Source organism: Chroicocephalus ridibundus, chromosome 9, assembly GCF_963924245.1.
Source record: "Chroicocephalus ridibundus chromosome 9, bChrRid1.1, whole genome shotgun sequence".
Classification (NCBI taxonomy): domain Eukaryota; kingdom Metazoa; phylum Chordata; class Aves; order Charadriiformes; family Laridae; genus Chroicocephalus; species Chroicocephalus ridibundus.
In genome coordinates, this window is record NC_086292.1 from 101,834 (window position 1) to 124,996 (window position 23,163).

Consider the following 23,163-nt stretch of genomic DNA (forward strand, 5'->3'; position numbering starts at 1 on the left):
AGACACTGCACGGTCAAACAAACAACAACCTATTAGAGAAGTCACAATACAGTGCAGTCCTCTGACAGAACGTCTATAAAAAGACCGTCTAGACAATGACAGGGTAATACAACGCAAGACGAAACACGATACAGGGCACTACAAGGCAAAACACACTCACATCAACAACCGCCCCTTAAAAAAAAACGACAGCTCAGTGCAGCACCCTGCCAGAATATACGTCACGTGGCACTCAGGACAATTACATGGCAATACAATGCCAAACGCAACACAACACAGGGCAGCACAATGCAAAACAGAATGAAAGAAAGAACAACCTGACAAAACCCCTACATACCCGTCAGTACCATCCCACAGGGCGTCACGTGGCGGTGAAGACAGTTACAGGACAACAGAATCCGAGACGTAACATTACGCAGCGCAGTACAGTGCAATAGTCAGTCAAATAAACAACCCACGAAGGGACCCACAATACTGCGCGTTCCAGCGCCAACAGATGTCAGACAGCAGGCAAGATACCGACAGAGCAATACAGCGCACAACGTAAGACAACAGAGGACGGTCTAATGCTCAGACGCATCAGATGGCAGTCAAAACAATGACGCGGCAATACAATTCGAGACCCAACACAAAGGCGGTAGCACGGCAATACTCGGTGGTCAAAGAAAGAGCACCCGGTAAAACCCCCACGATACAGATGGCTACTATCCCAGAGTGTCCACAATGACAGTGAAGAGAACGACGGGGCAATGCAACGCAAGACAGAACGCCATACAGGGCACTGCAAGGCAATACGCAGCCAAATCAAGAACAAACGTTTAAAAAAACCGCAAGACCGAGCGGCACATACCGGAACGGACCAGACGGTCGTCAGGGCGATTACAGGGCAATACAATGCAAGACAAAACACAACACGGGGCAGGACGAGGCAAGAGGTAGTCAAATAATGAACCGCCGATCGAAAACCCACAGACGAGTGCGCTGCAATCCCGGTCGCCGATGGCACTCCATAAAATGACTGAGCAATAGAATCCAAGACATAACATTATACGGTGCCGTAGAATGCAATATGCAGTCCAACAGAGAACAACCCATTACAAAACCGACGAGACAGCGCACTGCAACGAGAGACCATATCAGATATCCATCAAGACGGGTCCCGAGCAATACAATGCAAGACCTAACAGTATACCGGGCTCTACAATATGATACACCGTGAAAGAAAAAGAAAACGAGTGCAGAACTGCACGGTCTTGAGAATTTTTTAACACGATGGCTGAAATGACAATCCAAACAATGACAGGGTAATCCAGCACCAGACATAGCACTATACGGGTCAGCACAACCCAATACCCGCTCAAATAATCAGCAAACATTTCTAGGACTGCACGGGATGGGGAATTGTTTAACAAATACACAGTTCAATAAACAACAGCCAATTGTCGGACTGCAGTGGACTGTGAAAGTTTTAAACACAAAGTCTAAAGTCACAAACCCGACACTGACAGGACGATACAATGCGAGACAGCGTAACAGCGTACATGGCAGTACAATGCAATACACCGTCAAATAGAAAACAGCTGATGAAGGCAGTGACAATACGGTGGCATACAATGGCAGAATAGATCAGATGACAGTCAAGACAACAACAGAGCCATACAACGCAAGACGTAACACCACACGGCGACAGACAAGGCAAGATGCAGTTGTGGCGGGCAGAGCGATTCACTTCACTCCTAAGAGAGAAGGAAACATTTAGAAACACACACACACAGGGATTCAACAAAGGTAGCAGTGCACGTGACAGCGCTTCACCAGATTGCACGGCCACGTACCCCGGGTTATTTACTGCCTAGGGGCCAGGGTCAGACGAGCTGTCAGGGAGACCCTCCCCTTGAGTCACGAGGCTCGGAAAGGACCCCCTTGCTTTCTAAACTCCTTCTCCGAGAGGAGCCTAGCTGCGGCTGGATCCCATCCTTGCCCCGGCCTTGGGCAACCCTTTCCCTCTAAAGGATTCTATCCGCGCCATCAACCCGTTCTATCACTCAGCTAAGACTGCAAAGCTCTGCATGCTATTAGTCACTTACCCAGATTCTGCTGCGGCAAGGCGTCTCTCAACCTCGAGGAGCAGAAACTTACGTGAGCGTCCCCGCTCAAGCGGAGGAGGTGGCGAACAGGCCGCTGCCGGGCAGGAAGGCGCCAAGGGCTCTCTTCCTGTCCGCTATCTGTAGAGGCAGCTAATTGACTTCTAGTCAGATCAGCCTGGGAACAAAATAGCTCAGTCCCCACTCCAGAAGGAGTGTTGACTCTGTTGCCTGCGGGGAGGAGAGAAAGGGGGGTTGGGGGGGTGACGGGGTGGGAAACGGCGGGGGGCAGGGCACCGCACCACCACGCCGGTCAAACAAAGAACAACCGATTCAATAATTCACAACACAGTGCAGTACAATCCCAGACAGTCTAAAACAACAGTCGAAACAATGATAGACCAATACAATGCAAGACATAACACACCACGGGGCAGCACGAGGCAATACGCAGCCAAATTAAGAACGACCGATCAACACACCCACGATAGCGTGCAGTCCTGCGACAGAATGTTTCAAGTGACCGTCAAAACAACGATGGGGCAATGCAATGCAATGCCTAACAATACAGGACGCTACGATGGAACACACAACCCAAGAACTCATTCAGAAACTCACAATACCGCGCAGTACAATCCCAGACAAGCTGAAATAACAAGCAAGACAACGTCAGGGCAATACAATGCAAGACAAAGTTACACAGGGCAGTACAACGCCATACACAATCAAATAAACAGCAGCCAAGGAAAGAATTCACGGTACAGTGCCATACAACGCCAGACTATCACTCAGATGGCAGTCGAGACAACGACACAGCAACACAGCGCAAGGCGTAACACAATACGGGGCACTACAAGACACTGCACGGTCAAACAAACAACAATCTATTAGAGAAGTCACAATACAGTGCAGTCCTCTGACAGAACGTCTATAAAAAGACCGTCTAGACAATGACAGGGTAATACAACGCAAGACGAAACACGATACAGGGCACTACAAGGCAAAACACACTCACATCAACAACCGCCCCTTAAAAAAAAACGACAGCTCAGTGCAGCACCCTGCCAGAATATACGTCACGTGGCACTCAGGACAATTACATGGCAATACAATGCCAAACGCAACACAACACAGGGCAGCACAATGCAAAACAGAATGAAAGAAAGAACAACCTGACAAAACCCCTACATACCCGTCAGTACCATCCCACAGGGCGTCACGTGGCGGTGAAGACAGTTACAGGACAACAGAATCCGAGACGTAACATTACGCAGCGCAGTACAGTGCAATAGTCAGTCAAATAAACAACCCACGAAGGGACCCACAATACTGCGCGTTCCAGCGCCAACAGATGTCAGACAGCAGGCAAGATACCGACAGAGCAATACAGCGCACAACGTAAGACAACAGAGGACGGTCTAATGCTCAGACGCATCAGATGGCAGTCAAAACAATGACGCGGCAATACAATTCGAGACCCAACACAAAGGCGGTAGCACGGCAATACTCGGTGGTCAAAGAAAGAGCACCCGGTAAAACCCCCACGATACAGATGGCTACTATCCCAGAGTGTCTACAATGACAGTGAAGAGAACGACGGGGCAATGCAACGCAAGACAGAACGGCATACAGGGCACTGCAAGGCAATACGCAGCCAAATCAAGAACAAACGTTTAAAAAAACCGCAAGACCGAGCGGCACATACCGGAACGGACCAGACGGTCGTCAGGGCGATTACAGGGCAATACAATGCAAGACAAAACACAACACGGGGCAGGACGAGGCAAGAGGTAGTCAAATAATGAACCGCCGATCGAAAACCCACAGACGAGTGCGCTGCAATCCTGGTCGCAGATGGCACTCGATAAAGTGACTGAGCAACAGAATCCAAGACAATATTATAGGGGGCGGTAGAATGCAATCTGCCGTCAAACAGGGAACAACCCATTAGAAAACTGACGAGAAAGCGCGCTCTAATGATAGAAAATATCAGATATCATTCGAGACGCGTCCAGAGCAATACAATGCAAGACCTAACAGTATACCGGGCACTACAATGCGATACACGGTGAAATACAAAGAAAATGATTCTAGAATTGCATACAAAACCGACGAGACAGCGCACTGCGATGAGAGGACATATCAGATATCAATCAAGACGGGTCCAGAGCAATACAACGCAAGACCTAACACTATACCGGGCACTACAATCCGATACACGGTGAAATACAAAGAAAACGAGTCCAGAACTGCACAGTCTTGAGAATTTTGTAACACAATGGCTGAAATGACAATCCAAACAATGACAGGGTAATCCAACACCAGACATAGCACTATACGGGTCAGCACAAGCCAATACCCGCTCAAATAAACAGCAAACAATTCTAGGACTGCACGGGATGGGGAATTGTTTAACGAATACACAGTTCAATAAACAACAGCCAATTTTTGGACTGCAGTGGACTGTGAAAGTTTTAAACACAAAGTCTAAAGTCACAAACCCGACTATGACAGGACAATACAATGCGAGACAGCGTAACAGCGTACATGGCAGTACAATGCAATACACCGTCAAATAAAAAACAGCTGATGAAGGAAGTGACAATACGGTGGCATACAATGGCAGAAAAGATCAGATGACAGTCAAGACAACAACAGAGCCATACAACGCAAGACGTGACACCACACGGGGCCGGACAAGGCAATATGCGGTTGTGGCAGGCAGAGCGATTCACTTCACTACTAAGAGAGAAGGGGAGAAACATTTAGAAACACACACACACAGGGATTCAACAAAGGTAGCAGTGCACGTGACAGTGCTTGCAGCTACATCTATTGCATCAATGATGTGTCCAGGTAAGCAATTAAATTATTTTTTTACGGGATGTAGATAGGAAAAAAATAAACGTCAGACTAATCTCTATAGCAAAGTAGTTTATTCAATGCAATGATAACATTATCATTTCAATTTAGGTACTTAAGTGTCCTTCAAAAAGGAAAAAATACAAACCCAAACACGATATATTATTATGGGGTCATTCCTTATTTCTAGCGAGACCGCGTGCACTACTGAACTTCTGCCAGCAAGCCCTTTGTGGATGGGATGAGTAACAAAACAGAATCAGATTCTGTAAGAAAACTTTCTCCAAAACATATTCCTCTGTGAAATACGGTATTTACTGTAAATTGCTGGCAATTTAAAGTCATGTTGATAATCTCTCTTTGACTTTTTACTCAACAGCACTACTTGAGTCCCAAAACACAGAAAGCAACAAAAAAGCATGGAAATACAAGTCACGTATTTCCTGAACCTCCATAAAGCACCCTAATTAACATCTAAGTAGCTAGAAGAAAAACAAATTGTAAAAGGCAGCAAAAATCATCATAGTGGACATATGGATAGAAGTAGATGAAGGCTAAGAGGAGATCTGAGACTATGGTAGACATCTTTAGGAAACCCAATACAAAGTAGAAAAATATTATACCACAGAAACCAAACACAAGGCTCTAGAGCACATAGATGACTTTGGAAAAGGTTCTCGCAGAACAAGACGCGTTATCGCATAGATTAGAGAGGTCCTGAAGGAGCCAGAGAAACTAAACATATCTTGGGATGCGATGAGATCAACAGGGCATCGAGCAAAGTACGATTGTCCTCAGGGGACCGACTTCAGGCGCACCACAAGCAAGAAAGAACAGGAAGACTGATGGCATTAACCGTTGCAAACTTGGGAAAGGTTCTGAAGGGAAAGAAGGGGTGCAAAGTGCGCTCCAGAGCTAAAATGAGGTTCTGGCGCTTAAGGGATATCTTGCGAGAGCTCGGCGATGGTAGCGGACAAGTCCCCGCCTGAGAGACCGAATAAGCCTCACAGATAACAAGACAGAACTCTGAAGGGAATTTTGACAAAGTACAGATGACGTCAGGGGACAGAATAAAGGCATCCTAAACATCAAAGAAGAAGTTAAGGGCGCTCTGGAGAGCACAAAAAGAACAAAATCGAAAGGGAGCTGAAGTGCTGTGGAATATAAGAAAGGACTCGGAAGACAAGGCTTTAAAAAGCGCAGGCGTTCTGAGGGGGTAGGGTAGGAAAAAAAGGTTCGGACACGCAGCAAGGCTTTAGGAGCCTCAGGAAGAGGTACGGACAAACTACAGACGAAGGAGTGAGAGCGGAACTCCATGGAGACGCCCTCGATGGTAGAGAGAAAGATGAAGGGGCGCCACGTAGCAAAGAAGCACGGGAGGCTCTGATGGAACAAGAGAGAGAGAAAGGGAGATAAAATGCTATGAGGAGCTGTGGAGTTCCAGAAAGGTCTCGGGAGGCTTGGTGAGGGTGAAAAAAGGGGCATCGAGGGGTGCTGATAGACAAAAGAAGGCTGGGCGGAGGACTAGGAGGAACTCGGATGATCATCTGAGGGGAGTACGCATGTTCCCGGGTGGCTGGAGACGAAATACGGGAATCCTAGGTAGCACAGAGAAACAAATGAGTGCACTACATCTCAAAGACGGACCCACCTAAAATGCTATGAGATGCATGCCGGTCACCGGGAAACTCCCGAGGGGCATCGTGACCGGGAGAAGAAAAGTCCCGACAGAGCCGGAGAGACAGAAAAGCGACAGGGAACGTGATGATTAAATCTGGAGGGGATCCAGACTGAGTAAACGTTGCCTTGGAGGCCAGGGAACTAATAGCTGCACGGCTATAAGGAGGAGAGGACAGAAGAACAGCGTTGGGTGTTGAAGAACAGCGTTGGGTGTTGAAGAACAGCGTTGGGTGTTGAAGAACAGCGTTGGGTGTTGAAGAACAGCCGAGGAGACCCTCCTGCCGAGCAGTGACATTCAGACCGGAAGCCCTTGCTTCCTAAACTCCTTGTCAGGGAGGAGTCTAGGTGCGGCTGGATCCAGTCTTAGCCTCCGACTGTAAAGAACAGTTCGGCAACAAATTCTGTCACAGACTTGGTTTAATATGGCTCGAGCCGAGGGACCCCCTCGATACTTTTCCTGTGCTTTGTGAAGCCTCACAGTCTGTGACATAAGCTATTCGTGCCTGTCTTCACGTGAGAAGTGCGTGTCTCTTCTCCGATTGAATTGTTCAGCCCTTACATGTCCTCTTCGATGACTGGAGTTTTGATGCAAGTGCTTTTACCCTCTTACTTGGTTTTCTGATATCTTCGTCCCATCTCACACCTGTATCTCATCCTTCTGCTGACTCAGGATAGAAAGGTCCCTTTCTTAGTTTCCAAGAATTAGAGTTCCCTTTCCTTTGATCATAACGGTCACTCAAATTTGTAATGTTAAGCATACGCTCTTCATTAATATTACTCATAGAATTTCATTGTGTTAGTTAAGTTCCAATATATCAAATTCAAACACAACCACTATCCACCCTTCTTGGACTAAGGAGGAGTTCAGCCAAAGTTTGCTATGCTGCTAGGTTACATATTGCAGCCCAAGGCTCCGCAGGTCTAAGCAAAACTTCGGTGTGTGACACTGTGTCACATATATGGACTTGGGAAGTCTTCTGAGGGAAGGAGAGGGGTGTGCGAAGTCCATGACAAAGCTGAATATGTGCTCATGGTAACCTCGGAGGCATCGATAGCTGTTGTGACATGATGAGAAGGGTCCTGAATGGGCCATAGGGACGGAAGAAGGTACAGGGACACGAGGAGGAAAGTGGAGGGAGGGCAGTGGAACGGAGTGCAGATGTTCTCAGGAGGCTGGGGACCAAACAGAAGCATCCTAGATGGCACAGAGGGTGATAACATGGCTCTGAGGCACAAACACAGCTGAGGACGGGTTTCTGAGAGAAAGAGCTCAGACATAAAATTTTATAAGTCACAGGAATTAAGAAAATAAAAAAAAAACCTAGAGAATAGAAATGGTGAACTCGAAACACTTAGAAAGAAAATAAAAAAGACAGAGGGCACGAAGGAAAGACAAGAAACAATTAAAAATAAAGACAGCAAAGGAGATAAGCGTAAACAGAAAATCTTAAAAGCGTCCATGATTAAAGGAGCAAGGTAACAAATTACAAAATAACAATGGCAAACTAAATCGGAGACGTAGAAAAAAATTAAAAAGCAACAGCATTAAAGACAGACAATAAATAATTTTAAAATGACAGCAAAGAGAACAAAGGTATATATAGCAAGAACACTGAAAAAGTGGTAGCCGGTAGAGTAAATAATGAGAAATATTCCAAAATAGGGACAGCGAACAAGGACACATGTAGAAAGACCATTTTTAAATGCAACAGCAGAAAGGAAAGACAAGCAATGATTCAATGAAAAGATAAGCCATAAAGACAACAAACAAGACAAAAAAACCCCAAAATTTAAGAAGTGATGGGGATTGGGGAAACAAAACAAAATAATTAGGAAACATGGACGGCAAACTGCAACGGAGATGTAGAAAGAAAATTCTAAAAAGCCTCTGCATTAAAGAAATAAGAAAACAGTTAAAAATATACCAGATAAAAATGGAAAAAAAACCAAACCTTTTAAAAGCAAGGCTGATTGCAGAAAGAAAGGAAAAAAATTAAAAACATAGCAAGAACGAAATAAATAAAAAAGTGTAAATGCAAAGGAGTACAAGACCGATACAGAACAGGCAAAAATTGGTACTGGCAGCTTCATAGAAGTAGACAGAGAATTTTTAAAGCAAGGGGGTAAGAGAAAGACAGGAAAAATTTAAAGGTGAAAAGGGCAAACTGGATAAAAGTTGATAGAAAGAAAATTTAAAAGACAAACAGATTAAGAAAACAGGGAGCAAAAAAAAAAATAGGGTCAAACTGAATAAAGACAAAGAAACAAAATTGGAAAAGTAACGAAGTAGAGGACAAGCAAGAAGAATTAAAAAACACAGACAGGGATCTGGGTAAACGGAGACACAGAAAAAGATTTGGAAAGCAACGGGGTACTGGCCATACAGGTAGGTAGCAAATTAAGTAGCAGGAGGTGGAGTCGGACGGACAGCCACAGAGAAAGGACACTGGAAGAGGGATGAGGGGTGGAGCAGAGGGAGTCACTAGAAATAGAGACAGGTTGCTGGGTAGAGGGAGACCTACAAATGCAATTTTCACAAGCAATAGCGAAGAAGGCAGTGTGGGAAGAATGAAATAATAGCGAATGGGGAGCTGGAAATGCAGAGGCACAGAAAGGAAATGGAGAAGGGGAGAAAGAACATGCTGGCATTAAGCAAAAGAGCAAAAAGCTTTGGGGAGCCAGAAGCCGGGACAAGCAAGGCAGCAGGCAGAGACAGAATCATAGAATCATAGAATTGCTGAGGTTGGAAGGGACCTTTAAGATCATCGAGTCCAACCTTTAACCTACCCTGACAAGAGCCACTTCTAAACCATGTCCCTAAGTGCCCCATCTACCCTTTTTTTAAACACCTCCAGGGATGGTGAATCCACCACCTCCCTCGGCAGCCTATTCCAATGTTTGATAACCCTTTCAGTGAAAAAATGTTTCCTAACATCCAATCTAAACCTCCCCTGACGTAACTTGAACCCGTTTCCCCTCGTCCTATCACTTGTCACCAGGGAGAAGAGGTCAGCCCCCATCTCTCTACAACCTCCTTTCAGGTAGTTGTAGAGGGTGATAAGGTCTCCCCTCAGCCTCCTCTTCTCCAGGCTAAACAACCCCAGCTCCCTCAGTTGTTCTTCATAAGGTTTGTCCTCCAGACCCCTCACCAGCTTTGTAGCCCTTCTCTGGACACGCTCCAACACCTCAATGTCCCTCTTGTAGCGAGGGGTCCAAAACTGAAGGCAGTACTCGAGGTGGGGCCTCACCAGTGCCGAGTACAGGGGGATGATCACTTCCCTAGATCGGAAGAGGCATGGCAGGGAAAGGCCTGGACATGGACAAGAGGGCACATGACTCACCGCAGCTCCTGGCATGTGTGGGAGACCTTCGCTGCTCACAGGCTTCTCTCTCTGTCCCTTCGTCCTCTGTGGTGCTGGCGGCCTGACCCTTGCCCACCTAGGAGCGGGCAGGGAGAAATGCTCTTGTCCCATGAGGCTCACACGCGCAGCCGATGAAGGCAGCGAGTTCCCGGTGCTCTGTGCTAGTGGGGCGCTCTGTCAGGGATGGCTGGGAGGGATCCTTCCTCGCTGCGAGGACCGTCTGTTCCTGGCTGGAGGCACCTACCTGTCAGAACCCCCTTCGTTTGACTCCTCAGCCAGCGCTGGCAGGCAGCTGTGCCCAGGCAGCCCACTTGGAAGCTAGAGGCCCTTGGCGAAGCAGACCCATCCCCAGGGCAGCCTTTCTTTTTAAGCCCTTGGCCCAGCCCATGCTCACCTCATGGGTCCCAAATAGGCTGCCTCAGCCCCAGCTGGAGCCTGCTGGGAAGAGGGGCCATTGCCAAAGCCCCACAGCACATCACCCCCTCCCCTGAGCCTCTCCCCGACCACCAGCTCTGCATCTTCCTCCTAGATGCTCTCCCTCCACTTTTAGGGGGAACGCTGTGTGACACACACCGCCCACCCCACAACAAGGTCTTGTTTTGACTTAGAAATGCCTTCCAGAGTAACACTACAACCTGCCGTTAAAAAAAAAAAAACACACACACACAAAACCACAAACATTACACCCCACACAAAATGACTCTCAAACTGAGAAGATGTATGTGCAGGAAGCCTGGCTTCAAGGCCTAAGATCTTAAGGATGCAGGGAAGAAGTCCCAGTCACTGAAAATAGATGGCTAGAGAACAGAGCGCGTTTAGAAACACACACACAGTGATTCAAAAAAGGTAGCAGCCCACGTGACAGCGCTTCACCAGATTCCACGGCCACGTACCCCGGGTTATTTACTGCCTAGGGGCCAGGGTCAGACAAGCTGTCAGGGAGACCATCCCCTTGAGTCATGAGGCTTGGAAAGGACCCCCTTGCTTTCTAAACTCCTTCTCGGAGAGGAGTCTAGGTGCGGCTGGATCCGATCCCTGCCCCGGCCTTGGGAACCGTTTCCCTCTAAAGGATTGTATCTGCTCCATCAATCCGTTCTATCGCTCAGCTAAGATTGCAAAGTTCTGCATGCTATTAGTCACTTACCCAGATTCTGCTGCGGCAAGGCATCTCTCAACCTCGAGGAGCAGAACCCTACATGAGCATCCCTGCTCAAGCGGAGGAGGTGGCGAACAGGCGGCTGCCGGGCAGGAAGGCTCCAAGGGCTCTTGTCCTGCCCACTAGTTGTAGAGGCAGCTAATTGACTTCTAGTCAGATCAGCCTGGGAAAAAAAAAATATCTAAAGTCCCCACGCCAGACGGTGTGTTGACTCTGTTGCCTGCGGGGAGGGGAGAAAAGGGGGTTGCGGGGGTGAGGGGGTGGGAAACCGGGGAGGAGGGCACCGCACCACCACACCAGTCAAACAAAGAACCACCAATTCGATAATTCACTATACAGTGCAGTACAATCCCAGACAGTCTAAAACAACAGTCGAAACAATGATAGACCAATGCAATGAAAGACATAACACACCACGGGGCAGCACAAGGCAATACGCAGCCAAATTAAGAACAACCGATCAACACACCCACAATACAGTGCAGTCCTACGACAATGTTTACAGTGACCATCAAAACAATGATGGGGCAATGCAATGCAATGCATAACAATACAGGACGCTACGATGGAACACACAACCGAAGAACTAATTCAGAAACTCACAATACAGTGCAGTACAATCTCAGACAATCTAAAATAACAAGCAAGACAACATCGTCAGGGCAATACAATGCAAGACAAAGCTATCCAGGGCGGTACAACGCCATATGCATTCAAATAAAGAACAGCCAAGGAAAGAATTCACAGTACAGTGCCATACAGTGGCAGAGTATCTATCAGATGTCAGGCGAGACAACAACAGAGCAATACAACGCAAGGCATAACATGATACGGGGCACTACAAGACACTGCACGGTCAAAGAAACAACCTATTAAAGAAGTCACAATACAGTGCAGTCCTCTGACAGAACGTATAAAATGACCTTCTAGACAATGACAGGGTAATACAACGCAAGACAAAACACGATATGGGGCAGTACAAGGCAAGACACACTCACATCAACCACCCCTTAAAAAAACCCCACAACACAGTGCGGTACCATGCCAGAATATATCACGTGGCACTCAGGACAATTACATGGCAATACAATGCCAAACGCAACACAACACAGGGCAGCACAATGCAAAACAGAATTAAAGAAAGAACAACCTGTCAAAACCCCAACATACAGGGCAGCACTATCCCACGGAGCATCAGGTGGTGGTCGAGACAGTTACAGGACAACAGAATCCGAGACGTAACGTTAGACAGTGCAGTACAGTGCAATAGTCAGTCCAATATAGAACCGACGAAGGGACCCACAATACTGTGTGTTACAATGCCAACAGATGTGAGACAGCAGGCAAGATAACGACAGAGCAATACAATGCACAACATAAGACAATAGAGGACAGTATAATGCTAAGATGCATCAGATGGCAGTCAAAACAATGACGCGGCAACACGATTCGAGACCCAACACAAAGGCGGTAACACGGCAATACATGGTCAAAGAAAGAGCACCCGGTAAAACCCCCATGATACAGATGGCTACTGTCCGAGAGCGTCTACAATGACAGTGAAGAGAACGACAGGGCAATACAATGCAAGACAGAACACCACACAGGGCACTACAATGCAATACGCAGCCAAATAAAGAACAAACGTTTAAAAAAAACCGGAAGACCGAGCGGTACATACCGGAATGGTAGTCAGGGCGATTACAGGGCAATACAATGCAAGACAAAACACAACACGGGGCAGGACGAGGCAATAGGTAGTCAAAATAACGAACCGCCGATCGAAAACCCACAGACGAGTGTGCTGCAATCCCAGTCGCAGATGGCAGTCGATAAAATGACTGAGCAATAGAATCCAAGACATAACATTATAGGGGGCAGTAGAATGCAATATGCAGTCCAACAGAGAACAACCCATTACAAAACTGACGAGACAGTGTACTACAATGCGAGAATATATCAGATATCAATCAAGATGGTTCCAGGGCAATACAATGCAAGACCTAACAGTATACCGGGCACTACAACCCAATACATGGTGAAATAACAAGAAAACGATTCTAGAACTGCACGGTATTGAGAATTTTTTAACACAATGGCTGAAATGACAATCCAAACAATGAAAGGGTAATACAACACAAGACATATCACTATGCGTGTCAGTACAACCCAATACCCGCTCAAATAAACAGCAAACAGTTATAGGACTGCACGGGATTGAGAATTGTTTAACAAATACACAGTTAAATCAACAACAGCCAATTGTAGGACTACAGTGGACTGTGAAATTTTTAAACACAAAGTCTAAAATCACAAACACGACACTGACAGGACAATACAATGCGAGACGTAACAGCGTACATGGCAGTACAGTGCAATATACTGTCAAATAAAAAACAGCTGATGAAGGAAGTGACAACATGGTGGCGTACAATGGCAGAATAGATCAGATGACAGTCAAGACAACAACAGAGTGATACTGTGCAAGACATAACACCATACAGGGCAGTATGAGGCAATACACAGCCACACAAGAACCCATAAAAGACATCACAATACAGTCCAGTCCTAGGACAGAATCTCTGAAGTGACCGTCAAGACGAAAGGGCAATAACAATGCAAGACTTAACACCGTACAGGGCCGGACAAGGCAATACGCGGTTGTGACAATCGGAGCAATTAACTTCACTCCTAAGAGAAAAGTAGAGAAACATTTAGAAACACACACACAGTGATTCAACAAAGGTAGCAGTGCACGTGACAGCGCTTCACCAGATTCCATGGCCATGTACCCCGGATTATTTACTGCCTAGGGGCCACGGTCACACTATCTGTTAAGGAGACCCTCCCATTGAGTCACAAGGCTTGGAAAGGACCCCCTTGCTTTCTAAACTCCTCGGAGAGGAGTCTAGGTGCGGCTGGATCCGATCCTTGCCCTGGACTTGGGCAACGGTTTACCTCTAAAGGATTTTAGCTGCGCCATCAATCCATTATATCGCTGAGTTAAATTGTAAAGTTTGGCATGCTATTAGTCACTTACCGATACTCTGTTACGGCATGGCATCTCTCAGCCTCGAAGAGCAGAACCTTAAGTGAGTGTCCCCGCTCCAGGGGAGATGCTGGCGAACAGGCTGCTGCATTGCAAGAGAGCTCAAAGGGCTCTTGGTCTGTCCACTCGTTATATAGCAAACTAACCAACTTAGAGTGTTTTGACTCTGTTGCCAGCCATCCCACAAAGTTCAAGTGCCACTCATAGCAACTCACGCTGGTTGTTATTGCTCGAGCAGCAGCCTGGGCGAAAAAGGGGGAAAAGGGGGGGTCACATCGCAACAGTGGTCAAATAACAAACAACCCATTAAAAATTTCACAATACAGTGCTGGAGACTAAAATAACTCGCAAGACAACGACAGGGCGATACAATGCAAGACCTAACATTACACAGGGCAGTACAAGGCAACATACAATCAAATAAAGAACAGCCAATCGAAGAATTGACGGTACAGTGCCATACAATGGTAGAATATATCAGAGGTCAGTCAACACAATGACAGAACAATAGAAGGCAAGACGTAACTCAATACGGGGCACTACCAGATGATACACAGTCAAAGAAACAACAACCCATTAAAGAATTCACAATACAGTGCAGTCCTAGGACAGAACGTGTAACATGACTGTCAAGACAGTGACAGAGCAATACAATGCAAGACACAACACAATACGAGGCAGTAACAAGACAATACGCAGCCATACGAAGAACAACTGATTAAAAAACCCAGAATACATTAAAGTGTAATACCAGAATAGATCAGAAGGCAGTCAAGGCTAAAATGGGGCAATATAATGCCAGACGTAACACAATACAGGGCGGTACAAGGCAGTACACAGTCAAAAAACAACCACTTAAAAAACCCACAATACAGTGTGGTACAATGCCAGAATAGATCGCATAGCAGTCAAGAGCATGATAGGGCAACACGATGCAAAACCGATACTGAGCCAGGCGGAGCAATACTATTTCAAATACACAACAATATAATATGGAACCGAATTCTTATGCTTACGATGCAAGACAGTCTCAAATGGCAGTCGAGGAAATTACTGAGCAACGTAATGCAAAAACAGCACGCTGCCCAGCAATGCAATATATGGTCAGGTACAAAACAATCCGTTCCAGAAACAACATATCGAACTGTACAACTCCACAGTCTCAGATGGCAGTCAAGACATATACAGAGCAATACCATGCAAGACGTAACACAATACAGGGTAATACGATAAAATACATAGGGTAACTTAAGAACGATGAATCAAAAAACCTGCAATACAGCGATTACAATGGCAGATGGCCTGAGACGGCAGTCGAGACGATTACGGGGCAATGCAATGCAAGACGAAACGCGATACGGGGCGGTACCCTGCAAAACCATCCCAGACGGCCATCAGGGAAATTACAGAGCAATATAATGCGAAAACAACACCCTGCCCAACAACACAATATATGGTCACATACAAAACAATCTGTTAAAGAAACAACATACGGAACAATACCGTGCGAGATGGTTTCAGATGGCGGTTAAGGAAAATACAGAGTGATGCGATGGAAAACTGAAATAGCGCCAAACAATGCAATACAATTTCAAATACACAGCCTTCAAATACAAAACCAAATACTTAAGGATACAATGCCAGAGTGTCTCACGTGACAGTCAAAACAGCGACAGACTGAAACGATTCAAGACGTACCATGATACAGGGCAGAAAAATGCAATACGCGGTCAAAGGAAGAACAAGAGAATAAAAAAAATCCACAATACCGTGCGGTACGATAACAGAATATATCAGACGGCTGTCAAGACAATGACAAAGCCATATGCTGCAAAACCAAAACACAGCCAGGTGACACAACAGAGGTTCAAATGCGCAACCATGCGATTCAAAACAAAATATGGAAGGTTACCATGCCTGATCATCTCAGATGGCAATCAAGACAATGACTAAGGGATACAACGCAAAACCGAGATATGGGCAGCCAAAGTGATACAACTTAAAATACAGACTGATGCAATGCCAAACAAAATACAGAACTATATGATGCAATGCAGTCCGATGTGGCACTCAAGACAATTACGGGGCGCTACGATGCGAAACCGATACGGTGTCGGGCAATGCAATACTATTTTGAATACACAAGACAACACAAAACAAAAGATACATAAGCATACAATGCGAGACATTCTCAGATAGCAGTCAAGACAGTTACAGAGCAACACAACGCAAAAACAATACAGAGCCGGGCAATCCAATACAGTCAGATGCAGAACAATACATCAAAGTAACAACATGGCGAACAGTACAACATGACAGTCTCAGATGGCTGTCAAGAAAATGACCTAGCAATACAGTGCAAGACGTAACGGAATACAGGCGTTACCATGCTAGACCATCTGAGACTGCAGACGAGAACACTACAGAGCAATACGATTCCAGGCTAAACACACACAAGGCAGTGTAATGCAAGATAGTTTCACATACGTTCAGGACAATTACCGCTCCACTTACATGCCTGAAGGGGACCGCTCCTGGACAGCCTGGAGTGCCACGCTAACTTTTAAATGCCTCGCTGCTATTTCCAACCCTATCCCCTCCCCTCCCTGAGGAAGCTCCGCCACCGGTACCTCAACTTCGCTTTCTGAGAGCCGGGACTCTGGAGCCCTGCTCAACAAGAAAAAAAAGTTACCATGTATCAAATCGATTCATCGCGGAGTTGCTGGGTTTCCTCTTCATCACCTGCAAAAACAAACAAGGGAACCCCAATTTCCACAAAATGGTGCCATCAGGCACCATTGCGTCTGTCAACACTAACTTGTACTGCAATATCCCCCACATCAGATGCGCCGTACCCTTCTACTCACCTGCTCCACAGAGATTCGGGATTCAGACTTTGTGGCACTCTCTGGTTCTGGAACCTAAGACACCTAGACACACAATATTACTGTTGAGCTTACGGGAGAGATACCACCCAAAACCCTAACATGTGCGAACCTATTACCACCTCCTGCTCCCTCACCTTGCCTGCCCATCCTCCCGAGGCGTGCAACCTGAAGGATTGCAAACCGCCTGTAAAACTCAACCAGCATAGGTTGCTTAAAACTTGAAAGTTGCTCCATCTGAGGAAGATGCGATACTTCAGCCCACCCACCGCTGCTGACCTTGACTGACTCATCCCCATCCCCACATCCCATGTCATTCATTGCTTCAAGACTTCAAATTGAAAAGAACCAATACATATACTACTCAAAGCCACATCGTCTCTCTAATACCACGTGCTGACTCACCTTCTTACATTGCTCCCCTCTCCTACGCTGCCCTGCCAAGCTTGTCCCGCTGCATCTGCAAGAACATCAGCGAAATCACCCCGAGGCAGAGAGCGATAAGGTCATAATAACAAAGTCTTGCACCTTTTTACAAATACCATTTAAGGTCCAAATACAACCTTACACAAAGAAAATGACAAAAAAAGTCCGCATGATAAGCAGCCATACCCTCTTCGACATGAACTCTTCTTCACTACTGCTGTATTGCCTTTCTAACATGCCTCTGCTCTTCCCAAACAACAAAAATGCAAGAGCTATCCACACAGCCTCCCGATGGCTACCCTGAGATGACTCTCACACCTTTGCCCCGATCTACAGGGATTCATATACTACATATAGACTCTCCACACAATTCCACCCACCCTGGATGCTACGCACCCAGGCAGGGCGGCCCCGAGCCAAACACTCACAGTTACAGACAGACACTACAAACAAAGCTAAAAACAAAGTGCATCAAAGACGAGAGAAAACTCTCAGCAAGAAGGATGACACCCGGATGGAAGTCACCGTCAGGCAAGAAGACCTGGAGACCACGGTGGTGATGTGAAGAGGCTCTATGGAAGCCCCTGAAACAAAGTTTATAACGTCATCATCTGTGATAAGGAGGGAATGTCAAGACTGATAAGATGTATACGAAGGAAGCCTGGCTTCAAGACCTAAGAACGTAATGACGCAGGGAAGAAATCCCAGTCGTGGAAGTGGGCCACCCGGAAACTTCCAAGACGCAAGACCGATACACGCTTTAAGCTTCTAATGCAAGAAGACCAGCAGTCAAATGGTGCTACACCCACAGGTCCCAGCGTTCGAGACCCTAAGGATGGCGCCCGGCACGCCATGTCGTGCTCCTGGACCTTAAAGGTGACCTTCAGACCCAAAAAAGGTCTAAGACACAGAACACGTACCACATGAACAACACAACAACATGCACAGGCTGGAACTGCCCTGCCAGGGACACACTAGCATCATGACAAACAGTAAGCAACATCTTTTACCTGCCCAAAGGACACTGTGCCCCAGGACAGCCCCCCCCTATTACGCTAACATCAAAGATCCCATTTTGCAATTGTCCACCTCCACCCCTCTACAGCGCCTGACTGTCAACTAAGCTTTCGGAGGGCCGGGCATCTGAATCCTTCCTTAATGCAGTCCACAAAAAACAGCCATCCAATATGTTCCTCTGGTCACCAGGTCCCTCCTCTTCCTCTGCAAAAGGAAAAGAAAAAGTAATCCCAAAGGCAGCCACAGCACCAGCAATAAGCATCTTGAGAGGAGATACCAACCTCTTCCACACCACCCTCAGCCTCATGAACTCTGAGGCATTCTGCTTGGCTGCTCAGCGCCAATTCCAGAGTCTGACGCTGTGGCAACAGTTATTCACAGCACCTAAGATACCAAGAAACACAACATTAGCACTACGCTTCTGCCAAACCACCAGTCCCGTGCCCCAGCTCGATACTATCTGGCTCGCCTCGAATGCAAGAGCCTAGAGCACACCAGGCTCCGACGACACCCAAACCCATCTGCAAAACCTGTCCGAGAAGAAATCATGAACCCACCTCCCTTTCCTAGCCATGCCCTGAAGAGAAATAACTGGACTCCAGATGATCCAACGTGAATCAACAGAAGCCGTTTATTAAGCACAGATCATCATCTTTTATACCCTGTGTTGTAGCCATACACGCGACTCGCTTATTTCTGATTAGCTAGTTACACTGTCCACATGCTGTCCATGCAGTTCATTCACACATCAGATTGGTTACAAGAATTCACATAGTGAATTGCTTAGTCATTAGCACAACATGTTTTCTACCTTCTCAGTTCCCGTTTTTCCCCATGTACTAATTCCATCTTCTACCACCTGTTTTGCCCTTAATCTAATCTCTCATAGTAGGGAGGCTGGCTCACATGGCCATTTTCTCTCAGATACATTCCTACAATACCCCCTTTTTCTTCTTGAGCCGACCAGACCTTATGCATGGCATTTTCTATCATGTCAGTCACTTTGCGGAGAACACACAAGGCTACCATAATCAATAATAATATAACCAACAATAGCATGAGCCCTTGCTTTAGTAAGTCTGATAACCATCCCGTTATACCCCATGAGCTTAACCAATCATCGAAACCATTTTTGACCACTTTTAATTTGGACATGTTATCCTTCATATCCCATAACTGCTTATGAATGGATGATGAGTGGTCGGAAAGATTCATACAACACATACCTTCCAAATCTTCACATCCATGACCCTGAGCTAACAGCAAAAAATCAATAGCCGCTCGATTTTGCAACGTAGCATGCCGAATGCTATCAACATCAGTAAACAAGCTAGATATGATTTCAGTTGTAAGGTTTATCTGTTTACTTGCCCAACGCCCTATCTTATTCAACATATTCAATGCCATTGCTGTTCCTAGCGAAGGAAGAACACTTAGCCCTATTCTTTGTCCGAGATTCGAAAATGTTATATGGTCATCACAGGATGGAGTGAAGGTATGAACTGTTCTCTTGGCTCTATGTTTCCTGTGTGCTCTGCTCACTGTGTCTCTGGCCGTACGCAGGCCTCTGCTCGTAGATCTGCCACATCTCCCCCTTTTTGTTAAACACCAGACCATTTATTAACAAGGTCGCCATGACTTGTTCTTCTACTCATTGTGATGCTCTTAGCGGGTTATATACTAAACACAATCAAAAACAGAATCAAAAAGAACCCTGCTAAGGCAATAAATACCCAGATTCCTAAATTTAGCCCAGAAATCCAATTTCTTTGGATTTACCCACGAGAAATCCTTTTGTAATATTTCAAATACGTTGCAGTTCATTAAGTCTTGAATCTTTAGTATTTGAGCTTTTAGCTGATCATGTAAAGGACGAATATTTTGTTGCAACGACATGTCAAAAGCACCTTGGAGATGGTGTTTAACCATTTCTCAGCCATGTAGCAACATATTCCAGGGGAGAGATGTAACACAAAGTCTTTGAGAGTTGTACTCCCAATCACAATACAGAGAAAGATGTGGTTTTAATGCATTTTGCCAGTTCCCTATCCATATTGCTGCTGTTTTATACCTTACTCGTGTTAAATTTACACAATAAGATTGATTACATTCTTGTATACTTGTATTTTGAGCCGAAGCAAACATACGGATGAGAAGTACAAATCACTACAGAATTGTCTTGCTCACAACTTCTATTTGTTGCAGTATTATCTGTGGTTAGCATGCACCCCAATTTAAGGTGCTTATAATACATAGAACTTAGGGGGGGGCGGGGGCAGACACAGTGCTTCAGGGCATCCCCTGTATCTTCAAAGTGTGCTCATGTCTCTCTTGCCCTCGCTCAGCTCATGTCTCTCTCCCCCTCTCTGACCCGAGACAGCCCCCTTATATCCTGCACTGGACTGAGTGGAGAAGTACAGACTAGAGTCACTGCATGCATGGCCAGTGCACGCAGCAAGTCCCACCAGACCCTCCTGCACTGGATCGAGTAGAAAAGTACAGGCTAGAGTCACTGCACGCGTGGCCAGCATATGCAGCGAGTCTCACTAAACTCATGATCCAGCTTTGCTAACAGCGGCTGTCTGATACATCACTACATTGTTGTAATCCCTTCTTGTTATCTTCTTCTGTGAAGGTCAGGTTCTCATGGATACACACATGGTTTTTAGAGCAACATATTCTACAACTCGTACAAGGGTACGATGCAAAGCGGCACCTACAACTGATCGTATAATGCTTATTAAACACGGCAAACAGCATACTAAACATAACAGACAAATTCCTTCCACACAGGCCATGAGCATCATTTGCTTCAACCAACCCCATCCCCAAGTGGATCCAGCAAAGAGATTTCACCCAGTGGCCTCCACAAGTTGCTGGTTTGGTCGGTGCAGTTCCTGCAACTGGGCATGGATGGATTTGGAGTGGTCACTTAGATTCATACAATACAGTCCTTTAAAATCTTGACAACCATGTCTGTGAGCTGAAAACAAAAAATCAGTAGCAGTTCTGTTTTGCAGCGTCGCATATCGAATACTATCTACATCTAGCAATAACTCAGAAATAGCTGAACTAGTAGCATTGTTAAACTTATCCTTGGCAGCAAGAGAGTCCTTGTTATCAAGAATCCTCGGCAGCAAGAGAGTCCTTGTTAGCAAGAGCGCATGCGGACTCCCTGTTCTTGCTGGTACTGTGCTTTGATCTTCTTCCACAACAGGCCAAGATTCTCAAGCAGCTAGATAAGGTGTCTGAGAGTCCATTACAGGCTTATGTCATCCAAACGTTTTTCTTGCCAGCACCTGAGACTGAATAACAATTGGTGTGATATATGTGTTTTCCAGCACCCAGGTGTGCGTCCCTTGAGTGTATTTACAATCCTCCTCACCGATCTTCCGTTGCTTTCCCATATTTCCCCCCCCTTTCTCAAGAGACCGCTTCTGCTGGGTTCATTTTAGTCTCGCAGGGTATAACACAGAGCAATCTACTAAGGCATGCAATAACATAGACACATATAGGAAAAAACCAAGAACATATCTCTATGGTACTGCTTTGAATCAGGTGTCCTATTTCTCTTTTTCTGATGCTTTCTCGTAATGCGTATGGCATACTTTTGTGCTAATGTGGCACATTTCCCATCTAATTGTTCCTGTTTGGTTTCCTCCCCCCTCCTTTCTTCCCCCCCCCCCCCCCCCCCCCCCCATCACTTACGACTGACATAAAAGTCTGCCTTTGCAACAAGAGCTCAGTTTCTCATTTTTCCTTAAGTTTCTCATTTTCCTACAGAGCATCCTATAGATTTTGGCTCAACTCCTTTTCCCAATCAACCATGATCTTATAGACAAACAACAAACCACCAGTGATACGCCCTGCACGGGCAAGTTGTTCCCGAGACCATAAACGTGTCGGCTGGTGAAAACTCCCCCAATATTACAGGGCTTCCATCGGTTCTACAGCCCATCCTGGTGTATCTACCTGGGGTGCGCTTGCCTTACATCTAAACATTGTGTATATACAAACTTCTTCACTTGACGGAGCGTCAGCCCTAGTTGCATACGACAACAGTACCACACTGGGCAGAACACCTGCCCAAGTGGAGTCACCTAACAACACTGCACACAACAAAAAGCAAGCAGTAGCACACATGCTGATCAGCAGGTATAAGCTGGCGCCCACACACACTTACACAGCAGACATACAAAACCAGCACTTCTATCTCAGGGAGGCGACTGGGGAGGGGAGGGGGCGAGGCGGGCAATGGCAGGAGCAAACAGCTCCGGCTCTGTCCTTCTCTGCTGACATTCTGCCTCCTCCATCGGCCTCAGGTGGAGCAGAGGGGATCAGCAGGGGATTGTCCCAGACCTTCGGACCTGGCCTGTTCAATCCCCCTCCCGTGGGCTGTAATGCTGCAAAAGCCCCGGCTGCCGTGGCTCGCTCCACCTTCATATCTTGTAAGGTCGATAACACCAACCACCATGTTGTCGCTAACGGTGATGCCTCTTTGTCTCCTTTACTTATCACTTCCCACAGTTTTTTCCCCAACAGCCTCCCATATTTCTGGTTTAAAAGCTGTTTGGGGCTCTGGTGCGAATGCGTTCTCTCCGCACCAGATTAACAACCTTCGGAGCATACACTCATCGTATTT